Source organism: Haematobia irritans, chromosome 1 (genome assembly GCF_050003625.1).
Source record: "Haematobia irritans isolate KBUSLIRL chromosome 1, ASM5000362v1, whole genome shotgun sequence".
In the NCBI taxonomy this organism is placed as follows: Eukaryota; Metazoa; Arthropoda; class Insecta; order Diptera; family Muscidae; genus Haematobia; species Haematobia irritans.
Window position 1 is genome coordinate 78999654 of NC_134397.1, and position 23664 is coordinate 79023317.

The following is a 23664-nucleotide window of genomic DNA, read 5'->3' on the forward strand; positions in this document are numbered from 1 at the left end:
TTTTATTTCTATAGAATATTTTTTGTCAAAATCTTATTTATATAGAAAATTTTGACATAATTTAATTGCTATGGAAAATATTGTCAAAATTTTATTTCTACACAGAAAATGTTTCCACTTAAAATCTTAATTGAGTTTTAAAAAATATTCAATTAAAAAGTTAATTGATTCAAAAAATTTTTTAATTGAAATAAAAATCAATCACACAAATTAATAGAATCAATTAATTTTTTAATTGACTGTCAATTAATTTTTAATTGATACTATCATTTCTGTGATTGAAAACATTTCAATTAAAAATTTAATTTCGTGATTGAATCAGAAAAATTTTTTTTGTGTGTATAGAATATTTTTTGTCAAAATTATATTTCTATAGAAAATTTTATCAAAATTTCATTTCTATCGAAAATTTTGTCAAAATTTTATTTCTATAGATAATTTTGTTGAAATTTAATTACTATGGAAAATTTTGTCAAAATTTTACTCCTATAGAATATTTTTTGTCATAGTTTTATTTCTATAGAATATTTTTTGTCAAAATTTTATTTCTATAGAATATTTTTTGCCAAAATTTTATTTCTATAGAATATCTTTTGTCAAAATTTTATTTATATAGAAAATTTTTTCAAAATTTTATTTTGTCAAACTGAGTTATATACGTATTTAATCGGCTTTTTATACCCTCCACCATAGGATGGGGGGGGGTTGTATATTAACTTTTTCATTCCGTTTGCAACACATCGACATATTGCTCTAAGACCCCATAAAGTATATATATTCTGGGTCGTGGTGAAATTCTGAGTCGATCTAAGTCCGTCCGTCTGTTGAAATTTTTTCCCTTCAGAAAACAGTATTTTATCAAAACACGAAATTCCTATTTTCCATTTTTTTTTCACAATAACAAAAGTTTCTTCACAAAAGACGCTCTATCTCACAAACTAATTGACTTACAGACGTCAAATTTTGACACGAATCATTTGAAGGTTGGTACTATATAAAAATAATATGCATTCAATACTAGCGACGCCATCTATGTGTCAGACCGGGGACTTATCAGCCAACCTGTAATAGTCTCTAATGACCATGCAAAAATTGGTCCACATCGGTCCATAATTGTATATAGCCCCCATATAAACCGATCACCAGATTTGACCTCCGGAGCCTCTTAGAAGACCAAAATACATCTGATTCAGTTGATATTTGGTACGTGGTGTTAATATATGGCCTCAAACACCCATGCAAAAGTTGGTCGAAATCGGTCCATAATTATATATAGCCCCCATATAAACCGATCCCCAGATTTGGCCTCCGGAGCCCCTTGGAAGAGCAACATTCATCCGATTCGGTTGAAATTTGGTAAGTGATGGTAGTATATGGTATCCAACAACCATGCAGGAATTGGTTCATATCAGTCCATAGTTATATATAGCCCCCATATAAACCGATCCCCAGATTTGGCCTCCGGTGCCTTTGGAGAAGCAAAATTCATCCGATCTGGTTGAAAATTGGTACGTGGTGGAAGTATATGCTATTTAACAACCATACCAAAAGTGGTCCATATTAGTCCATAATCATATATAGCCCCCATATAAACCGATCCCGAGATTTGGTTTTGGAGCCTCTTGGAGGAGCAAATTTCATCCGAGTCAGTTGAAATTTGGTATATTGTGCTAGTATCCATAGGTCCATATCGGTCTATAGTTATATATAGCCCTCAGATAAATCGATCCCCAATCACACAAAAATTGGTCCATATCAAGTTCATAATTGTATATGGTCCCCATATAAGCGACCCCCATATATCACTTCTGGCTCCCTACGTACAGTGCAAAAGTCCATATCGATTCGTAATTATTTGTAGACTTACCTACACATACCTTTTTTGTCTAATATATACCACGTATGGACTAAGTCACAATTTAGAAAATGATTTAAGATACCACAACCCAAGTAATTCGATTGTGGATTACAGTCTTTCGTAGAAGTTTCTACGCAATCCATGGTGGAGGGTATATAAGATTCGGCCTGGCCGAACTTACGGCCATATATACTTGTTTTTTGCTGGGTTGTTTAGAATTAACCAAAAACTTTTTCATTTTTAAGAAATGTATTCCAAATAGAGGGCAAGTGTAGTCATGCAAAGTGAGACACCCCTTGTAAATAGAAAAGTTTTACAAGGCTCATGTACTCAATACCATTGCTCACCCTACGATCGATCACCCACACTCACTAATTGACTGTAATTTTGTTTACTGGGTTCTCTGCGATATCCATACTTCTCTACTAGAGAAAAATAAGGCGTATCTATCTTCGTATATTTATAGCAACTTAGACGTTATACATAATAACGTCAGTATCAATAAATTTCCGTAGTGAGGGTGTTGCCGAAAATGGTCTTTAATGGCACATTTCCATGATGATGTGTTGTAAACATGATTTCACTACTGACTTTGTGTCAATAACTGTTCCGTCTGACTTCGCTGGTATTTTGCTACCTTAGAGGAGTTCCACCAAACTCCACTTATCTTGGACAATATCAACAGAAATGGATGTGCCCATAAACGATGGCAAACGATGCGATGTAACAAGAATATATAAGACATAGAGCGAAGAAATTAATTGCGTGCGATTCGAATTGAAAATAAAAATGTTTTAAACAAATCGCGATAATGTTAACATTTACCAGGACGAGTGTCACAGCCACCGATCGACCAACCCGCCATTGGTGTTCTCTTTTTTTGGGGGATAGATGTAAGCCATACTGCACGCTTCCTTCGTTAAACTACCGGGTTGGGGTTTCATTGTTGCTGGTGACACTATTGTTGTTCGCTTTTAGGTTTCTTCGATGGGTTTGGTTCATTTGTTGGACGCAGGCTGAGCGGCTGGGCTGGCCGTAAGCGATGAAATGAAAGATGCTGCTACTCTGATTACAAATTTCGCCTTGCATTTCAGTGAATGAATAACAATGGACGGACGCATATTTGCAACAATGTTGTTTACGGAAGTTACTAGCAAACGACAGGCGGACGACGGCGATGACGTCGAATAACTACTGGCATGACGGTGTGATGCAGTGACTGTGTTTTTTTTCTTCACATAAACAACATTGAGTGTGCGTGTGTGTTTGGGTGTACGGCGTTTTTTGCCTTTTTAAACGATTGTTGTTATTTTTTCTAAATGTGCGAGTGTTTATTTTGCAAAAATGCCAAGATAAACATACCGTCTAACTTGTATATCTATCAAAGTGAACTGCAAATGGAATTTTAAATATATGAACAAAATAAAAAACAACAACAAATTAAATAAACAAATAAACGCATTATTGTACTCATAGTTATGGCGGTATGAGGGAAAAAAATTACATTCCAATTCCAATCAAATTGTTGTGCGTTGAGGTTGTTTGTATTGACGCCTGCCTCTTATGATAATGATATTGAATATTTCGCATTCAAGAGCAAAGTCACTTAGACAATTTGTCATCATTCGGTCAGCTGTTTTTTTGATTAAGAGCACGTAATGCAATGTTGCCAACTAATTTGAAAAAATAAAACAGTTTTGCTATAATGACAAATAGAAATGGTGTTAATTTATACATTTCACACATGGAAATATGCAAAACAATTAACAGTATTCTTTCAATTGAAAAATCTTAAATTTGAATAAAAAATACACAGAAAAATATTTGGTGTGCAAAATAATGATGCGGGATTGATAACGTCCAAGGATTGCACTTTTTATTTCGGGATTAGAAATTGAAATTCGCCTTATTGTTGTTGTTTTTTTTTATACCCTGCGCCACGCTGTGTAACAGGGTATTATAAAGGGTGATACGGTCAAAATTTGGTCAAGGGAAAACGCGTGTAAATCGGTGAAATCGTTTATTTAAAAAATCAAATTAAATTTCTTTTTAAAGTTCAATTAGTATAAAATTCAGGAAAAATATTCAGTTAGGCTTTTGCTTTTCCAAATCCGAATTGCCGGGCCTCACGCTGGACAACTGCCATCAGATTTTGTACAGCCACCTTCTTCGCCGCAGAAAGCCAGTTTGCCTTCAACTGCTGCTCGTCCTTAGCAGTTTTTTTGGTCTTCTTTAAGTTCCGCTTGACAATAGCCCAGTATTTCTCAATTGGGCGGAGCTCTGGCGTGTTGGGAGGGTTCTTGTCCTTGGGAACCAACTGCACGTTGTTGGCAGCGTACCACTCCATGGCCTTTTTACCGTAATGGCAAGATGCCAAATCCGGCCAAAACAGTACGGAACAACCGTGTTTCTTCAGGAAAGGCAGCAGACGTTTATTCAAACACTCTTTCACGTAAATTTCTTGGTTGACAGTCCCGGAAGCTATGAAAATGCTGCTTTTCAAGCCACAAGTACAGATGGCTCGCCAAACCAGATATTTCTTTGCGAACTTTGACAGTTTTATGTGCTTGAAAATATTTGCTACCTTTCCCCTTCCTTTTGCCGTATAAAACTCCTGTCCCGGAAGCTGCTTGTAGTCGGCTTTGACGTAGGTTTCGTCGTCCATTACCACGCAGTCAAACTTCGTCAGCATCGTAGTGTACAGCCTCCGGGATCGTGCTTTGGCCGTCGTATTTTGTTTATCATTGCGATTTGGAGTCACTACCTTCTTGTAAGTCGATAGTCCGGCTCGTTTTTTGGCTCGATGCACGGTTGTGGACGATACACCCAGCTTATTTGCGGCATCTCGGAGAGAGAGGTTAGGGTTTCGCTTGAAACTACCGGCAAGTCTCTTTGTCGTCTCAGCGGCTTCCGGTTTTCGATTTCCCCCCGATCCAGACTTCCTGGCTGTCAACAAACGTTCCCCAAACACTTTAATTGCGGTTGTAACGGTTGATTTGGCAACTTTTAGCGATTTTGCCAGCTTTGCGTGCGAGTAGCTCGGATTTTCGCGATGCGCGAGCAAAATTTTGATACGCTGCTCTTCTTACTTGGACGGCATTTTGACAACTGAAGAGTGAATTCCAAAATCAAAATAGGAGCAAAATTCTACACACACACACCTTCAAAATGAGGGGTGTTCAGGTTTTTTAAATGCAAAATTGAAAGATATACGTCAAGTTTATATTGACCACATTTTGACCGTATCACCCTTTAAGTTAGTGTATATGCTTGCAACACCCAGAAGCAGACGAGATAGACACATGGTGTCTTTGGCAATAATGTTCAGGGTGGATCCCTGAGTCGATCTAGCCATGTCCGTCTGTATGTGAACACATTTTTGTGATCAAAGTCTAGGTCTAAGTCCAATCGCCTTCAAATTTGGCACAAATTCTTGTTTTAGGTCAGAATAGAACCCTATTGATTTTGGAAGAAATCGGTTCAGATTTAGATATAGCTCCCATATATATCTTTCGTCCGATATGCACTTATATGGACCCAGAAGCCAGAGTTTTACCCAGATTTGCTTGAAATTTTTCACAAACATGCATAGAAGTGCTTCTCGCACGAGCAACTATTGTTGTATTTGGGTCATCTTAAAACACCTATACAAACTTTTTTGTTGGGCTCATACGCGTAAATCCATTCATTTGGATTTGTGGAGAATATATTTCCACCAATCGACTAGAGCCTTTTTTAGAGCGATTGACAAATTTGACGGACAAATGTTCATGCAATATTGAATGCTGGTCCTGCTAGTGCCAATGGTTGTGTCTCACGAATGACCACATGAAGATCTTGCAATATTATTTGGCGCACAGCGTCAATGGTTTCCGGGACAACAACTGATTTTGGACGATCTTCACGAAATTCGTCATTGAGTGAATTACGACCTCAGTGAAATCGAATATTAAGGTATTCGCGAAATCTCTTTCTTGAGCACCTTGGTTTGAAGCCAACAATCATTATGCCCACAGATTAACCCTCTAATGCCCCATTTTTTGCCAGCGGAAAAAATTAAGGTTTCTGATACAAAATCAAGAAAATGAAACAAGAAAAATTTATACGATAAAATCTAGTATATTCTGCAAGGTCTCTTTTAGAGTTTTAACTAAGTTTTTTTTGTATTTTACCCATTTTTGTTGTATATTGGTGTGTTTTTCTAAAAGCTTCCCGTTTAAACAATGACCGCCTTAAGGCGGTTTTGGGCATTAGAGGGTTAATAACACGAAATAAGCTGAATATCAATAATCTGAAATATTATACACATTAACCGATTTCCATCCGAATACTCCGACCACGACTTTTGTACTAAGTTCGTGGCAACATTCGTAGATTATTCTATTTTCCCTTAAATCTAATTTCGATGGTTTCTCATCTGTTTTATTAAGGGCCTAAATACCCATTTATAGTGCATAGAAAACAAAGGGGAATTAAATGTTTAAATATTTATTAATTATCATATAAATTACTACACATACAACAACAACAACATACTCGATTTATTATTGTTGTTGTTGGTGCTCTTGTAACATTAGCGCGTAAGCGAGCGTGCGAGTGAATGTTAACTACATTGGCCACGAATGCGGAAAATAATGACGACACAATTGTCATTAATTTCATGCTCACTCACTCATTCAATCACACCCTATATGTGGAAATTATGCGCACACACACACACACGCTCGTAAATACTCATGCAGCATATCGCATCACCCATAGAACTACCCAGCGGCGTAAATCGAGAGCACTTTCGATTTAAAGCATTCACGGAGCCCTTATTTTAGAGGCAATACTCATACGATTAGGTCTTATAAAATAATCCCTTTTGTAAGACCTCTTCCTTCTTTACAAAAAAAGTTGATACTCATTCATCATTCATTGCAAAAAACAGGCCTTAAAAAGGTCTTTATTTACTAAGATCGCTATTCCTTTTCTCATAACATACTTGTCGTGGCCTTTTGAAATGGCTTATCTGGGACATGTGTTTAAAGACACATTTTAAAGGACTCCTAATAGGCCTTGTTTTGTATTGTGAATTACAATGTGTTCTTGCAACGAGGCAAAATAAAACGATTTTTAAAAAGCAACTCATATTCTCATAGCAAGCTCTTATAATTTACGAGACCTTTGAAAAGCCCTCATGCCGTAAGCCAATTTATAAGTTTTTCGACAACGAGTCACAAACATTATAACGGCTTTAAAAAAAGACATGTTCTCATATGCGCACTTCTTTGATCTAAGAGACCTTTGATAAGCCCTTATGCCGTAAGTTTATTAGTAACCGAAAGTTAAGAATAAAAATAATTTTGCACAATTTAAAGCAACACGTGTTTCTTCATTCGGGTTTGTGATTTCGTTGGAGCAAGTCGCGGTGTTTGTTTTTTATTTTAAGTAGCTGAAGTGTCAAATATGCGGTAAGTATATATTTTTTGACGAATATTGAATTACATTATAATAATAATTTTATAATAATTTTACTTATTTATTTAGCGGCAACTTCTACCATGAAAGCCAATGATCTTTTCAATATGTGGAAATCAGACGTCCAATACGAAATCAGTTCCTATGAAGAAGGTGATTTATTTTTTATAGTACAATTTTATATAGTACAAAATAAAATAAAAAGAATTCTGCACAAATTTTGGGGTTCTTGTTTATATATGAAATTTGGAGTAGGTTCTTTATAAGGTATGTAAACAATGCCTTTTAAACAGCCTTCATAAAAAGGCATTAAATTGGCATTATTTTAAACTCCTATTAAGAGGCCTCTATTTATATATGCTTCATAAAGCCTTTTGATGTATACATTATAAAAGGCCTTATTTTATCACACATTATAAAGAACTTATTTGAGGCACTTCCTAAAAGGCCTTAAAATAATGACCTTATATTAGCCCCTATGCTGTAAGTTGAAGTCGGAGCCCTTGGTCGGCTATGACACCATGTGTAAAAATACAATGAATATGTAATGGGAAGTCAATGCCTTGTGTCTGCAAATAAATGCCTTTTAAAAGGCCTTATGAAGAGCGATTTCCGCCGCTGGGTAAGAGAATATGCCTACCAATTGAGAGTTGTATACACACACGAATGCATGGCCCACTAAGTAGAGTATCACAATGTCAAATGTATTAATGATGGTCGTTGGGTCTGGTGCAATAGTTCTGCTGCCAATTTAATATGACATTAAACCTATAAAAACAATAACAATGACAGCAGCGATAAGAGAAATAAACAGTCGCAATGGCGCAACGTCATTATAACAACAATTAACGCATTGCTAACAATTAAAGACAATTACCACCGAAATACAACAACAAAAACTATAACAATGGTGTTCGTATGTAAGACATTTTTTTTTGTTTTTTGCTTTCCCCATATTCAATTCAATCTCCTTCAATCACCACTACTGATTGAGTGATTGTTTGGGGGGTCAGTGTTGCCATATACATTGGAAATATTTAAACCAAGTCATTTATTTAGGGAGTGGAGTTATGCAAAGGATTTTATTCTGTAAAATACTTTTTGTATAATGAGGGAGGGAAGCAAGAGCAGAATTGAACAAGTAAAGGGTGATTTGTTAAGAGCTTGATAACTTTTTTTTTTAAAAAAACGCATAAAATTTGCAAAATCTCATCGGTTCTTTATTTGAAACGTTAGATTGGTCCATGACATTTACTTTTTGAAGATAATTTCATTTAAATGTTGACCGCGGCTGCGTCTTAGGTGGTCCATTCGGAAAGTCCAATTTTGGGCAACTTTTTCGAGCATTTCGGCCGGAATAGCCCGAATTTCTTCGGAAATGTTGTCTTCCAAAGCTGGAATAGTTGCTGGCTTATTTCTGTAGACTTTAGACTTGACGTAGCCCCACAAAAAATAGTCTAAAGGCGTCAAATCGCATGATCTTGGTGGCCAACTTACCGGTCCATTTCTTGAGATGAATTGTTCTCCGAAGTTTTCCCTCAAAATGGCCATAGAATCGCGAGCTGTGTGGCATGTAGCGCCATCTTGTTGAAACCACATGTCAACCAAGTTCAGTTCTTCCATTTTTGGCAACAAAAAGTTTGTTAGCATCGAACGATAGCGATCGCCATTCACCGTAACGTTGCGTCCAACAGCATCTTTGAAAAAATACGGTCCAATGATTCCACCAGCGTACAAACCACACCAAACAGTGCATTTTTCGGGATGCATGGGCAGTTCTTGAACGGCTTCTGGTTGCTCTTCACTCCAAATGCGGCAATTTTGCTTATTTACGTAGCCATTCAACCAGAAATGAGCCTCATCACTGAACAAAATTTGTCGATAAACACATTTCGAACCGAACACTGATTTTGGTAATAAAATTCAATGATTTGCAAGCGTTGCTCGTTAGTAAGTCTATTCATGATGAAATGTCAAAGCATACTGAGCATCTTTCTCTTTGACACCATGTCTGAAATCCCACGTGATCTGTCAAATACTAATGCATGAAAATCCTAACCTCAAAAGAATCACCCTTTATATACAACAGTAAGATCTGCCGGTCCGAATCTTATATACCCACCACCATGAATCAACTACGAGTGTAATAGGTTCCTTTGAAAATTTCTGGGGGGTTTGATGACAGATATTTTCCTAAGCAGATCAGTTCAACCAGTACACTTCCCGAAGTGTACAGTAGTTTTTCGATTCTAAATCCCAGTAAATATTAGAAGTTAAATTTTATTAATTAACCCTGGATAGTCATCCTTATTTTTTGTACATTAACGTCATCCTTCGTCATTTTGACTACGGCTCATTTCAAGACGCTATAATTTTCATCGTGAGCGAAAAAGTGAACCAAACTTATTTATTTTCTTATTCAATTTGGTTTTAATTAGTATAAAACAACAATTCATAAAACGGTCGAATTTGTATAACTTAAATTTACCATTTACCAATAGACTAAAATGCATTTTAAATCGAAAATGAAATTATGTGTCGTCATTTTGACGAATGATGACTGTCTAAAGGGTGATACGGTCAAAATTTGGTCAATATAAACTTGACGTATTTCTTTCAATTTTGCATTTAAAAAACCTGAACACCCCTCATTTTGAAGGTGTGTGTGTGTAGAATGTTGCTCCTATTTTGATTTTGGAATTCACTCTTCAGTTGTCAAAATGCCGTCCAAGCAAGAAGAGCAGCGTATCAAAATTTTGCTCGCGCATCGCGAAAATCCGAGCTACTCGCACGCAAAACTGGCAAAATCGCTAAAATCAACCGTGCCTAATCAACCGTTACAAATGTAATTAAAGTGTTTGGGGAACGTGTGTCGACAGCTAGGAAGTCTGGATCGGGGGGGGGGGGGGGGGGGGGGAATCGAAAACCGGAAGCCGCTGAGACGACAAAAAGAGTTCCCGGTAGTTTCAAGCGAAACCCTAACCTCTCTCTCCGAGATGCCGCTGATGGGTGTTTCGTCTACAACCGTGCATCGAGCCAAAAAACGAGCCGGACTATCGACTTAGAAGAAGGTAGTGACTCCAAATCGCAATGATAAACAAAATACGACGGCCAAAGCGCGATCCCGGAGGCTGTACACGACGATGCTGACGAAGTTTGACTGCGTGGTAATGGACGACGAAACCTACGTCAAAGCCGACTACAAGCAGCTTCCGGGACAGGAGTTTTATACGGCAAAAGGAAGGGGAAAGGTAGCAGATATTTTCAAGCACATAAAACTGTCAAAGTTCGCAAAGACTTTGACAGTTTTATGTGGCAAGTCATCTGTACGTGTGGCTTGAAAAGCAGCATTTTCATAGCTTCCGGGACTGTCAACTAAGAAATTTACGTGAAAGAGTGTTTGAATAAACGTCTGCTGCCTTTCCTGAAGAAACACGGTTGTTCCGTACTGTTTAGGCCGGATTTGGCATCTTGCCATTACGGTAAAAAGGCCATGGAGTGGTACGCCGCCAACAACGTGCAGGTGGTTCCCAAGGACAAGAACAAGGTGGCTGTACAAAATCTGATGGCAGGTGTCAAGCGTGAGGCCCGGCAATTTGGATTTGGAAAAACGAAAGCCTAACTGAATATTTTTCCTGAATTTTATACTAGTTGAACTTGAAAAAGAAATTTAATATGATTTTTTAAATAAACGATTACACCGATTTACACGCGTTTTCCCTTGACCAAATTTTGACCGTATCACCCTTTAGGGTTAAATTACATTTGAAGAAATAAATCAACCTGAAATAGATAAATAACACAATTTAACTATAACAAAAGCTAGAGTCGATACACCCTAATATCTTTCATTGTATCATTTGCCATTGACATTGAATGGGAAATAAATGAAGTTTTAGTGTTTGCCGCTTTCGCAGCGTAAAAAAAAACAAAAGCGATCCAAATCAAATGTCAACTAAACAAAAAAAGAAAACCCAAAAACATCCCACTCTCCATAGTCATCTTCACTCACATATGATTATGAGTGGGTTGATATTCCATTGTTGCTGCTCCAGTAATGACTGCTTTGCCTGTCAGTCAGCAGCAACAGCAGCAGCTGCTGTCCGTGCTGCCGATTCTAATAGTAATTATTATTTTATTTAATTGTCGGTTGAGTAATGATTGCCATTGTAGGTTGTACAATGTACATACATGGATGATACAAAAATTGCAACCACAAATTTGTTCATTTTGTTGCTAATACGGGTAATTGGGATCTAATATCGCTTCTGGTTTCATATTTTCCAAATGCCGACGTCTGTTGTTATTCAGTCATAAATGTAAACGCTATGATGGCAATCTATTCAAGTTCACAGCTTGTAAAAATTTAGAAATAATCAAATTCATTATTCATTGTTTGGATTTGTGAATATGAATGTTGTAATGATAATATTTATTACAAAAAAGAAAAATGGGTCATTATTATTGTAAATATTTTCGCTGACCTTTTTTTATAATGCCTCAGTTCTAAGATTACATGGACATTGATTTGTTGTTGTTAGTGTATTGTTACGCTTTTTTTGAATTGACATAAATTTATATTTATTTAGAGTGGTACTAATTATAAATTTGTTTATTTTTTTTTATTAATTTACAGGTAAGGACTATGGTTTTGAAAAAGGATGTCCACTTTTCAACGTTATAAAATTTGACTTAGAAGTGAGTAAGATATCTAAAAATTAAATTATCCTGAAAAGAAAAATCTTTTTTTTTGTATTTTTAGAAAACTGGAGAAAAGTTTTAAGAAAACAGAAACTGGAAAATCTTAGCCAATTCAAAAGATTTTGTAGTGTTTTAATTATTTTTGTACAGGTTCATAGCCAAAGACGTAAGGATTGACAATGGGAAAAAATTTGAGTTTTTTTCGGGTTTTCATCATATAATATATAGTTTATAAAGCTAGAAGTGTCCATTTGTAATAGGTACTTTAGATAATGTGGTATCACAATGGACTGAATAGTCTAAGGAAGCCTGATACTTAATCGGGCTGCCACTTAAATAACCTAAGCTAACCTAAGTGCTTTATAAACATTTTAAACTCAATATGAAATTCTAAACTCACACTAATCTTCATGTGTAAATTATGACATTTTCAAGTAAAACTCGTCTTAAAAATAAACTCTTGTAAAAAGTTTTTTACACCCAAAAACAATATTGAATATTGAATGAAGATTAGAAGATTTAGAGAAGATGCTGGATTTGATTTTCGTTCTATCGATGAGTTTGATGTATGGGATAGTTTGACCAGGATTAAATCTAAGGCAATAGGCGCTGATGGAATATCCATCAGATTCGTAAAGTTGATATTTCCTTTCATTTCCTGACATCTGTTTTTTTTTAATATAATACTATATTGATGACTTCCAGCTACCCGGATGCGTGGAAAATTGCAAGGGTTGTACCATTGCCGAAAAGGAATAAAGCGTCTAGTTATTGTGATTTTAGGCCAATTAGCATATTACCCGTGTTTTCAAAGATGTTTGAGAATTTGATAAATTCCCAGATAATGGCAAACGAACCGGTGCGTAGAGGGTTTTCGGATTTCCTATCAGGTTTCAGACGAAACTTCAGTACTACTTCGTTAATGGCTTCTTTTACAGATGATATTAGGAGGAACACTGACAACAAGCTTGTGTCTATTTTAATTAGCCTAGATCTAAGTAGAGCTTTCGAGTCAGTCTGCCATGAAGTTTTGCTGAATAAATTATACACTCAATTTGGTTTCTCAAGGACTTCATGTTCTTTGGTTGAATCCTTTTTGTTTTGTAGGAAACAGTTCGTACAATTTGCAGGGATGATTTCTAGTACGAGGGTAGTGTCCAGAGGAGTTCCCCAAGGGTCGGTATTGGGTCCATTATTCTTCAATATGTACATAAATGATATATTCAATGTGCTGAATGGCATAAGTGCCCACTTATATTGCTTGCTTCTTCGGATGGGAATAATTTGGATAGTCTACTATCAAGGGTTCAGAACAATCTCCTAAGCATTGAGGATTGGTGTAGGCAAAATTTTATTCTTATCAACGCCGCTAAGTCCAGAGCTATGGCTTTTAATGCTGTTGGAGTTGCTATACCGAATTTGTTAATTGGTAATCAATATTTGGAATATGTGCCAAGTATGACCACCTTGGGATTTCTTATAGACAGCAAATTGAGCTTTGATGATTATATCAACAAGGTGATTTCCCAATTGACATTTGGACTTCGAAGGCTTCACAGTATTAATTGCACTATTCCATTGAAGCTACGCAAGATGTTAGCCCATAGCTTTTTAATGCCTAGGATTTTGTACGGGTTAGAGGTGTATACGGGGACCAATACGACAAACAGAATGAGGTTAGAGAGATACTTCAATAGGGTAATCAGGTACGTTTAAGGACTGCGTACTCATGATCGGCGTATGTTAGGGACTTCTTGGGTTGTAGTTTTGATAATTTTATAAAGATTAGGCTGGTGACACTATTTTATAAAGTGTACAGGGCTGGAAGTCCACAATATTTACTATCTCATTTTCAGTTTGGTTCATCTGTCAGATCGCATTCCCTGATATGTCCCCGCTTTAATACCCTAATAATGCAGAATTCCTTCGAGGTAAGAGTATGTCGTATCTGGAATGTATATCTTCCATATGAGGATAGACATTTTGCCCATTCAGTTCAGGAGTTTGCCGACAAGATGCTGTCTAATTTGTAAACCCTGCATATCGAATAAAAGGTTGATAGTGGGTAAACTTTTTTTTTTTTTGGGGGGGAAACGTTTCATATCCATGAACATTCTAGTTTTTTTTTTTTAATTTTTAGTATTAAGATTTTAGTGTTAAGATCTTTTTACCTTCCATTATATAGAAGTGAATCTTAGTGCCATAATTCATTACTCTGTAATCGATTTGGCCCTTTTAGGGCTTATAGATTATGAATAAATATTGAATTGAATTGAATTATGCAACTACGAGTAAAATATTTGGACACGCACTTTACACAATATTGTTGACAAATTTCTTTAAAATAAGGAAATTTTAATTAAAAGAGAGTAAGGGGTGTTATATTAACTTTGTCATTCCGTTTGTAACATATCGAAATATTGCTCTAAGACCCCATAAAGTATATATATTTGGGGTAGTTGTGAAATTCTGAGTCAATCTAAGCATGTTTGTTCGTCCGTCTGTTGAAATCACGCTAACTTTCGAACGAAACAAGCTATCGACTTGAAACTTGGCACAAGTACTTGTTATTGATGTAGGTCGGATGGTGTTGCAAATGGGCCATATCGGTTCACTTTTACGTATAGCCCTCATATAAACGAACCCCCAAATTTGGCTTGCGATTGCTCTAAGAGAAGCAAATTTCATCCGATCCGGCTGAAATTTGGTACATGGTGTTGGTATATGGTCTCTAACAACCATTCCACAATTGGTTCATATCGGTCCATAATTTTATATAGCCCTTATATAAACCGATCCCCAGATTTGACTTCCGGAGTCTCTTGGAGGAGCAAAATTCATCCGATCCGCTTGAAATTTGCAACGTGGTGTTAGTACATGGCCGCTAATAACCACGCCAAAATTGGTCCTTATAGGCCTATATAGCCATTCCGCAATCACACAAAAATTGGTCCATATCGGTTCATAATAATGGTTGCCACTCGAGACAAAAATAACCAAAATTTTATTTCTATAGAAAATTTTGTCAAAATTTTATTTTTATGGAAAATTTGGTCAAAATTTTATTTCTATAGAAAATTTTGTCAAATTTTATTCCTATAGAAAATTTTGGCAAAAATTTATTTCTATGGAAAATGTTGTCAAAATTTTAATTCTATAGAAAATTTTGTCAAAATTTTATTTTTATAGAAAAAAATTGGTCCATATCGGTTCATAATCATGGTTGCCACTCGAGACAAAAATAACCAAAATTTTATTTCTATAGAAAATTTTGTCAAAATTTTATTTTTATGGAAAATTTGGTCAAAATTTTATTTCTATAGAAAATTTTGTCAAATTTTATTCCTATAGAAAATTTTGGCAAAAATTTATTTCTATAGAAAATGTTGTCAAAATTTTAATTCTATAGAAAATTTTGTCAAAATTTTATTTTTATAGAAAATTTTGTCAAAATTTTATTTCTATAGAAAATTTTGTCAAAATTTTATTTCGATAGAAAATTTTGACAAAATTTTATTTCTATAGAAAATTTTGTCAAATTTTATTCCTATAGAAAATTTTGTCAAAATTTTATTTCTATAGAAAATTTTGTAAAAATTTTATTTCCATAGAAAATTTTGTCAAAATTTTATTTCTATAGAAAATTTTGTCAAAATTTTATTTCTATAGAAACTTTTATCAAAATTTTATTTCTATAGAAAATTTTGTCAAACTTAATTATATACGTATTTAATCGGCCTTTTTTAGTTTAATATATACCACATATGGACTACCTTGCAATTTAAAAGACGGTGTTAGGAAGTTTTTAGATACCTTGCCATCGGCAAGTGATACCCCAACCCAATCAATTATGGAGGGTACATAAGCTTCGGCCTGGTCGAACTTACGGCCGTATATAATTGTTTTAATATAATTTAATTTAACTACAATTCATTTAACTCAATAATTGCATTTGATAGGATTTTTTTTTTAAATTTGAATTATGTCAACAACAACTCTTGTTTAAATTACACCTATTGTATGTAAACACCAATATAATATTGGGAATCGTAAGAAACTTCAACCCGCTCAATTGAAATCTGAGAGCACATACAATAGAAATTTGTTATTAACATAAAAATTTGCAGTATTTTATTTTTTAGTCGAATTTCAAATGATATTAATAATAAAACAAATACACTGAAAAAAATATTGTCGTGAGATCAAAGATTTCATGTCTTTAAAATACGAATGCAAATTTTGCTTAGCATAGAAGACGCATTTCTCTAATATAAAGTTTTTTTCCTTGTCCAAAAGTCGATAAACTTTTCAATGAAGTCGTATTGTCCTTATAATTAAGTGATTTGGCTTAAAAATAAGTATCATAACATGAAAGAAAAAATGTTTGGGCTAAGGTCAACTTGACTTTAATAATTCAGAAAAATTCTTTAAATTTAATGAAATTGTCTTTAAATTTGTTGCCTTTTTGCATCTTGACTACAAAGCAAAAAATCGATCAAATATAGGACATAGTTTTCAACACTTCATTTTAAAGACGTTTATTACTTGAAACATAGCATAATTTCTAATGGAAGTCAAGTCTTAACTTGGAAAATAAAGTTGTCGTTAACTCGTTTTTAAAGGACTTTGATAGCATATGAAGAAAAAAAGCTGAGAAAGCTAAAAATTAAAATTTGCTTCCTAGAAGCAAGTACACAAAACCCAAATTTAAAAGAGAATTGTGTCTTAAAAGTATCCTTACTTGTATTCTCCGCTTCTTTGGCTCGGAATCAATACCAAATTTTTAAAGTAAAGACAAAATCTTTGGAACCGGGCATGCTTTTTTTCAGTGTATGCACCGTAAGCCATGTTCAATTTGACCATTTAATATGGCTTTAAATTGTTGCTCCCACATTTCAGCTCCAGATTAAATTTGATGCCACCCAAAACAAAAATTGCAATTTTACTTCGATACAATTAAATGTGATTACCACCTGGATGTGGGATCTCATGCAAAAGCATTCGCGGATACATTTGGACATTGCATTTATATCCATCTTAATGTATCCGTTGAATGTTTTTGAATCAGATCCCACATCCTGGTGATAATCGCCTTTAATTGTAATCATGGACATTAGCAAGTTTTGTTTAGGTAGCATCAAATTTAATCGGGAGCTTTTAATCGATTTTTAAATCGAGGGAATTTTTATAAGTTTTTATTGATTTTTGTTTCATTCTACTTTTGCTGCAGCGAATATTCATTGTCTCCTACGAAATGAATAGAAATCAATTTGTCATTGGATGACGTTTAACATTCCAGATTGTTGACTAGCCCAAATAACAGCTAATGGTACTGCATTTTTATGTTTCCATAGATTTGTAACAAAAATTGTATGAAAAAATGATTTGCCAGTTATGCTAATGAGAATACTTGTGACATTAGAATAACGTCAAAAGAATAGTTCAAAATATGATACGTAATTAACGTTGCTTATGGGAAATTACCTTTGCTAAGTGCTTGAAAAAAATCTCACCTTTGCATTGAGAAAATTGCAGGCTAGCTGACACGTGGTATTTCCAAGTCAAACGTTATTAGTTGATTGTGTAAAAACAACTTTTTCGGATTCAAGTGATCAAAATATGTAAAGGTAATCTAAAATTCAATACACCGTGCGAGCTTAGGACCTTAGTTGTCCAAGCTATCTAAGTATCTAACTTTTTAAGTTATCAATTTTTTATTGTAACTTAATAATGAATAGACAAAAAAAATTGAATAAGAAATAATCTTTCAAATTTTATTATACATACATTCATTTTTACTCGATATAACCATTTCTTGTCTTGACTATTGCCGGTATTTATGGTCGTATACAATAGATGACTTCAATTTAACCATTTTGGCCTATATTTTACTCCCTATCTTCTTTCCGAAAATGATTAATGTAAAACACGTCTATTAGCTTGGCATCTGACGAATTATTATGACACAATATTCGGAAATTCTTCTAGTTCGTGCCTTTGCTAGAAACATGGGTGGCTATACATTGATCTTTTTTTTTTTCAAAATATGCTGCATGTTTGCACATATCTTTTCAGATATCTTGCCATTTAATCGCGTTCAAATCGAGGAAGATTTTGTTTTCAATCATTCAAAACGAGGAAGATTTTGTTTTTGGACTACCACTATGGCGTTTGACAAAGTTTGACCAGTATCATTATAACGATTTTGTACTCCACAAGAACATATTTTCTGAATGGAAAAAATACGGTGGAAGCAAAAACTTGGCTTGATAATGCGTTTCCGGACACTGCCCCAGGGAAATCAACAATAATTGATTGGTATGCAAAATTCAAGCGTGGTGAAATGAGCACGGAAGACGGTGAACGCAGTGGACGCCCGGAAGAGGTAGTTACTGACGACAACATCAAAAAAATCCACAAAATGAATTTGAATGACCGTAAAATGAAGTTGATCGTGATAGCAGAGGCCTTAAAGATATCAAAGGAACGTGTTGGTCATATCATTCATCAATATTTGGATATGCGGAAGCTCTGTGCAAAATGGGTGCCGCGCGAGCTCACATTTGACCAAAACCAACAACGTATTGATGATTCTGAGCAGTGTTTGCAGCTGTTAACTCGTAATACACCCAAGTTTTTCCGTCGATATGTGACAATGGATGAAACATGGCTCCATCACTACACTCCTGAGTCCAATCGACATTCGGCTGAGTAGACAGCGACCGGTGAACCGTCTCCGAAGCGTGGAAAGACTCAAAAGTCCGCTGGCAAAGTAATGGCCTCTGTTTTTTGGGATGCGCATGGAATAATTTTTATCGATTATCTTGAGAAGGTAAAAACCATCAACAGTGACTACTATATGGCGTTATTGGAGTGTTTGAAGGTCGAAATCGCGGCAAAACGGCCCCATATGAAGAAGAAAAAAGTGTTGTTCCACCAAGACAACGCACCGTGCCACAAGTCATTGAGAACGATGGCAAAAATTCATGAATTGGGCTTCGAATTGCTTCCCCACCCACCGTATTCGCCAGATCTGGCCCCCAGCAACTTTTTCTTGTTCTCAGACCTCAAAGGGATGCCCGCAGGGAAAAAATTTGGCTGCAGTGAAGAGGTGATCGCCGAAACTGAGGCCTATTTTGAGGCAAAACCGAAGGAGTACTACCAAAATGGTATCAAAAAATTGGAAGGTCGTTATAATCGTTGTATCGCTCTTGAAGGGAACTATGTTGAATAATAAAAACGAATTTTGAAAAAAATGTGTTTTTCTTTGTTAGACCGGGGACTTATCAGCCAACCTGTTACCTCTCATGCCTAAAACCTCCATAAAAATTGCTTCACAGATAGCGATTCTTTCGATTATTTCCTTGCTGTTTCAATATTTTCATTAGATGTTGACGAACTCGGGCGACCAGGACCTGGACAACCATTTGAATTGAAGTCTCCATCCATCGTGTTCTAAGGTGTTCTCCAATGGTAATGATAAATCCAGCTCCAAACACCGGTCGTCGTAAAGAAGTATTTCATGGTGTAAAAATAACATACACACAAAAAAAAATTTTCTGATTCAATCACGAAATTAATTGATCCAATTAATTTTTTAATTGAAATGTCTTCAATCACGAAAATGATAGTATCAATCACAGTTTTAATTGGGCATAGAAAAAATTCTTGATTAAAAAATTAATTGATTTCATTGCCATATTTCAATTAATTTTTTAATTGATTCAATTAAAAATTTAATTGATGTTGATTGCAAAACTCAATTAATTTATTAATTAAAAAAAGGTAACTATTTTCAATTAAATTCAGAATTGGCTTAGAATTTTTATTTGGATTAACAATTGATTGTTTGAAAAAAAAAATTAATTAAAAATTTAAAAAAATGTTCATCATCATCATAAACTGACTTAGTCTTCCGAATTTGATTAAAAGTTAATTGTATCAATTAACTTTTTAATTAAAAATTTTAAAATTTTCAATCATTGACTTAATTAACTTAATGTTTCTATCTTGATTAAAAAGTTAATTGTACCAATTAATTTATTAATTGAAAAAAATTTCAAATTCAATTAACTTTTTAATTGGAAATATTTTGGTGATATTTTTTTCTGTGTAACAAGAAAATAAAAGTTTGATTAAACAAGTAAGGAAAGTCTAAAGTCGGGCCCTGCACCACTTTGTAGATCTAAATTTTCGATATCATATCACATCCGTCAAATGTGTGGGCTAAATATAAAGGTTTGTCCCAAATACATACATTTAAATATCACTCGATTTGGACAGAATTTGATAGACTTTTTCAAAATCTATAGACTCAAAATTTAAGTTGGCTAATGCACTAGGGTGGAACACAATTTTAGTAAAAAATATGGGAAACATTTAAATCTGAAGCAATTTTAAGGAAACTTCTCAAAAGTTTATTTATGATTTATCGCTCGATATATATGTATTAGAAGTTTAGGAAAATTAGAGTCATTGTTACAACTTTTCGACTAAGCAGTGGCGAATTTACAAGGAAAATGTTGGTATTTTGACCATTTTTGTCGAAATCAGAAAAACATATATATGGGAGATATATCTAAATCTGAACCGATTCCAACAAAATGTGGCACGCATAGCTGCAATGCTAATTCTCTCCCTGTGCAAAATTTCAATTAAATCGGAGTAAAAGATTGGCCACTGTGGTCATATGAGTGTAAATCGGGCGAGCGATATATATGGGAGCTATATCTAAATCTGAACCGGTTTCAATAAAATTTGGCACACTTGACTACACTTCTAGTGCAAAATTTCAACCGAATTGGGGTAAAACTCTGGCTTCTGGGGCCATATAAGTCCATATCGGGCGAAATATATATATGGGAGCTATATCTAAATCTGAGCCGATTTCTTCCAAAATCAATAGGGTCCCAGCAATAAAAGAGCTTCCAAAAAAGTAGTTTGGATCCCCATGCTGTGATCCGGAAGTAGTGCAAACTTGGATCATCTCCAATGAATTTTACATGGGCTTGTCATAGGACGAAAGTACTTCCTTTTTGGATCCTTTACATTGCTTTAGAAGTTGTGCCCTGGAAGTTAATTTGAATGAAGAAATTTAAAAAGCGAAAAAAAAACAATTTTTTTTCAACCAATTTCACTTCTTTTTTCATCCATATGTTTTATTACACAATTATTTTCCTATTATCTAATTTTTAAAATGTGAAAAACTTTTTCGCTCCGACCAGGGGTTGAACCTGGGTTTGGAGGCACCATAACAGAACGCCTTAGCACACTCAGCCACAAACGTCATTGAACATAAAGCGTCGAAATGTCAAAGCAAATGTTTGTGATATGATCGTAATACGACACCAAGGAATAACATTCTAATTGCTTCTCGAGATGTTCTTTATTAGTATGAACGAAAAAATAAGAAACGCAGGTTCAAGTCTCACCAGCGGCAATTTTTTATCAAATATTTTTCTAAAAAAATATTTTTTTATGTCATGCATCGTTTTTATTCTTTATTTTCGGCATATATTTTCGTATAAATATATTTTTTCCATTAAAGATCAACAAAAAAAAAATAAAAATTCTCGTAATTTGCAAAACCTTTTCAAAAGAACTTCCATGGAAGCGAAAAAGTCAAACGGCACAATTTCAAATCCCAGCGGGGATGAAATTTATTTTTTTTTTATTACTTTTTTATTAATTTCTATTTTTTTTAGTTTTTTTTTATTAGTTTTCTATTTTTTTGTAAAATTTAATTGTACAAAATTTGCACTTAAAAAAGCCTGATTGCGTTCTTTCTAATACTCGTCCACAAGACTGCATCGGAAGTAGAAAAAAATCATTGGGGGAGCCCAATATGCGCTTTAGAAGAAATGTTTGTGCACTTGTCCAAAAGGACTGCATCGGAAGTTGAAAAAACTCTATGGGGGATTCCGGGATGGGCTTTAAATGAAATGTTTGTGGAACGACTTCCAATTTTTTTTGCTGGGGTTCTAATCTGAGCCAAAACTAATACTCGTGCCAAAGTCGATTGGACTAAAACTGCCACCTAGACTTTGATTACAAAAATGTGTTCACGGACAGACGAACATGGCTACGTCGACTCAGGAGCCCACCCTGAGCATTTTTGCCAAAGACACCATGTGTCTATTTCGTCTCCTTCTGGGTGTTGCAAACATATGCACTAACTTATAATACCCTGTTCCACAGTGTGTCGCAGGGTATAAAAATTGATACAAATAAGAAGCAATGCACAAGATCCCAAAAAGGAGTGCTTCCATCCTATCACATTCCCACGTAAAATTCATTGAAGATTATCACAATTTACAAAACGATATTTACAGGCTCAATTACACCCAGAGAAATGATTGGTTGGAATTCGATTACGACAACAGTTTGATAGTGGAAACTTACAATTTTTAATTGTATGGAATAATTATTATTTATATCTCTTGTTTGATAGTTTATATAATCAAAATAATCGCGGTATGACCAAAAGTTGGTACACACGACCAAATATTGGTTGTTATTTATACATTTAAGTATCTAACCATTTCAATTTATTCCACCCTGTTCTGATAACTGATTTCTTTTGCCAATGTGTCACCAAATCCAACCGAAAGTCCGCCTAGTCAATAAGTTGGTTGTGTTAACAAATTTTATAGTTATAAAGAGAATTTGTTGCTATGGACTACATACATATGACAAAAAATAAGTTGTTTATTTCGCTTAATATATGAAACTCCAAAATATATGAAACGTAATCTACCCAACAAGGACTGCTGTGAGTTATACTAACCATCTTTTAAACCGGTAGCTGCATTCTTAAGTGGTAAGTAAGTTAAACATAAAACGATCGCAATTGTGAGAGCGAGTATCAAATGATGACTGAAGAAGATATTGTGAGAACCGTGCACCAAGAACCACAAACGCCGAATTTGGACGACATTCCAATTTTTCATTAGATATGTTAAATGATTAATATGAGAAATATTAATTTGTAATAAAATCAAATAAAATAAAATCTGAAATCATTCAACGGACGTTTTCTTTAATTTTATAATAATTGGTTTTCCAACAAACAGATAATTACTTTAACAAACGAATGAAACCTTATTGGTTGTGATTTCCAATTAAACTGTTATTGTGCCCAAAATTTAGTCATCCAAACAAATTTCTGTATAGTTGTGTCAGACAACAATTGGTTGCTCTAACAAATTTTGTGATAGTAGATGGGACCAAATAATTCGGTTGGCAAAAAAATTGGTTGGCACAACAAATTTGTTTTCTGTGTGTAGACTATTCAGTCCATTGTGATACCATATTGGTGAACTTCTCTCTTATCACTGTGTGCTGCCCGATTCTATGTTTAGCTCAATGACAAGGTATCACCTTTTTATTTATAGCAGAATCCGAACGGCGTTTCACATTGTGGTGAAACCACTAAGAGGAGCTTTGAAACACTGCGAAATGTATCCAGCATTACTGAGAGTGGATAAGCCACCGCTGAACAACATTTAGGTGTTTGGTCGAACCTGAACCCATGACTTTGTATGGTGGCATTTCCCTACCACTGGAAATGCAGTACGCCCACCCGTGTGCCGCACTCCATTACAATCGACAACCCAGGCTAAAAACCCATTCCTCTTCCCTAG

At 34.8% G+C, this 23664-nt stretch overlaps 1 protein-coding gene across 5 annotated transcripts in view; it reads left to right on the forward strand.

The window, feature by feature from the left end:
• Nucleotides 1–23664, forward strand: part of Glut4EF (Glucose transporter 4 enhancer factor) — an 886996-nt gene that overhangs the window by 345670 nt on the left and 517662 nt on the right. The gene's annotated exons all lie outside the window — the stretch shown is intronic.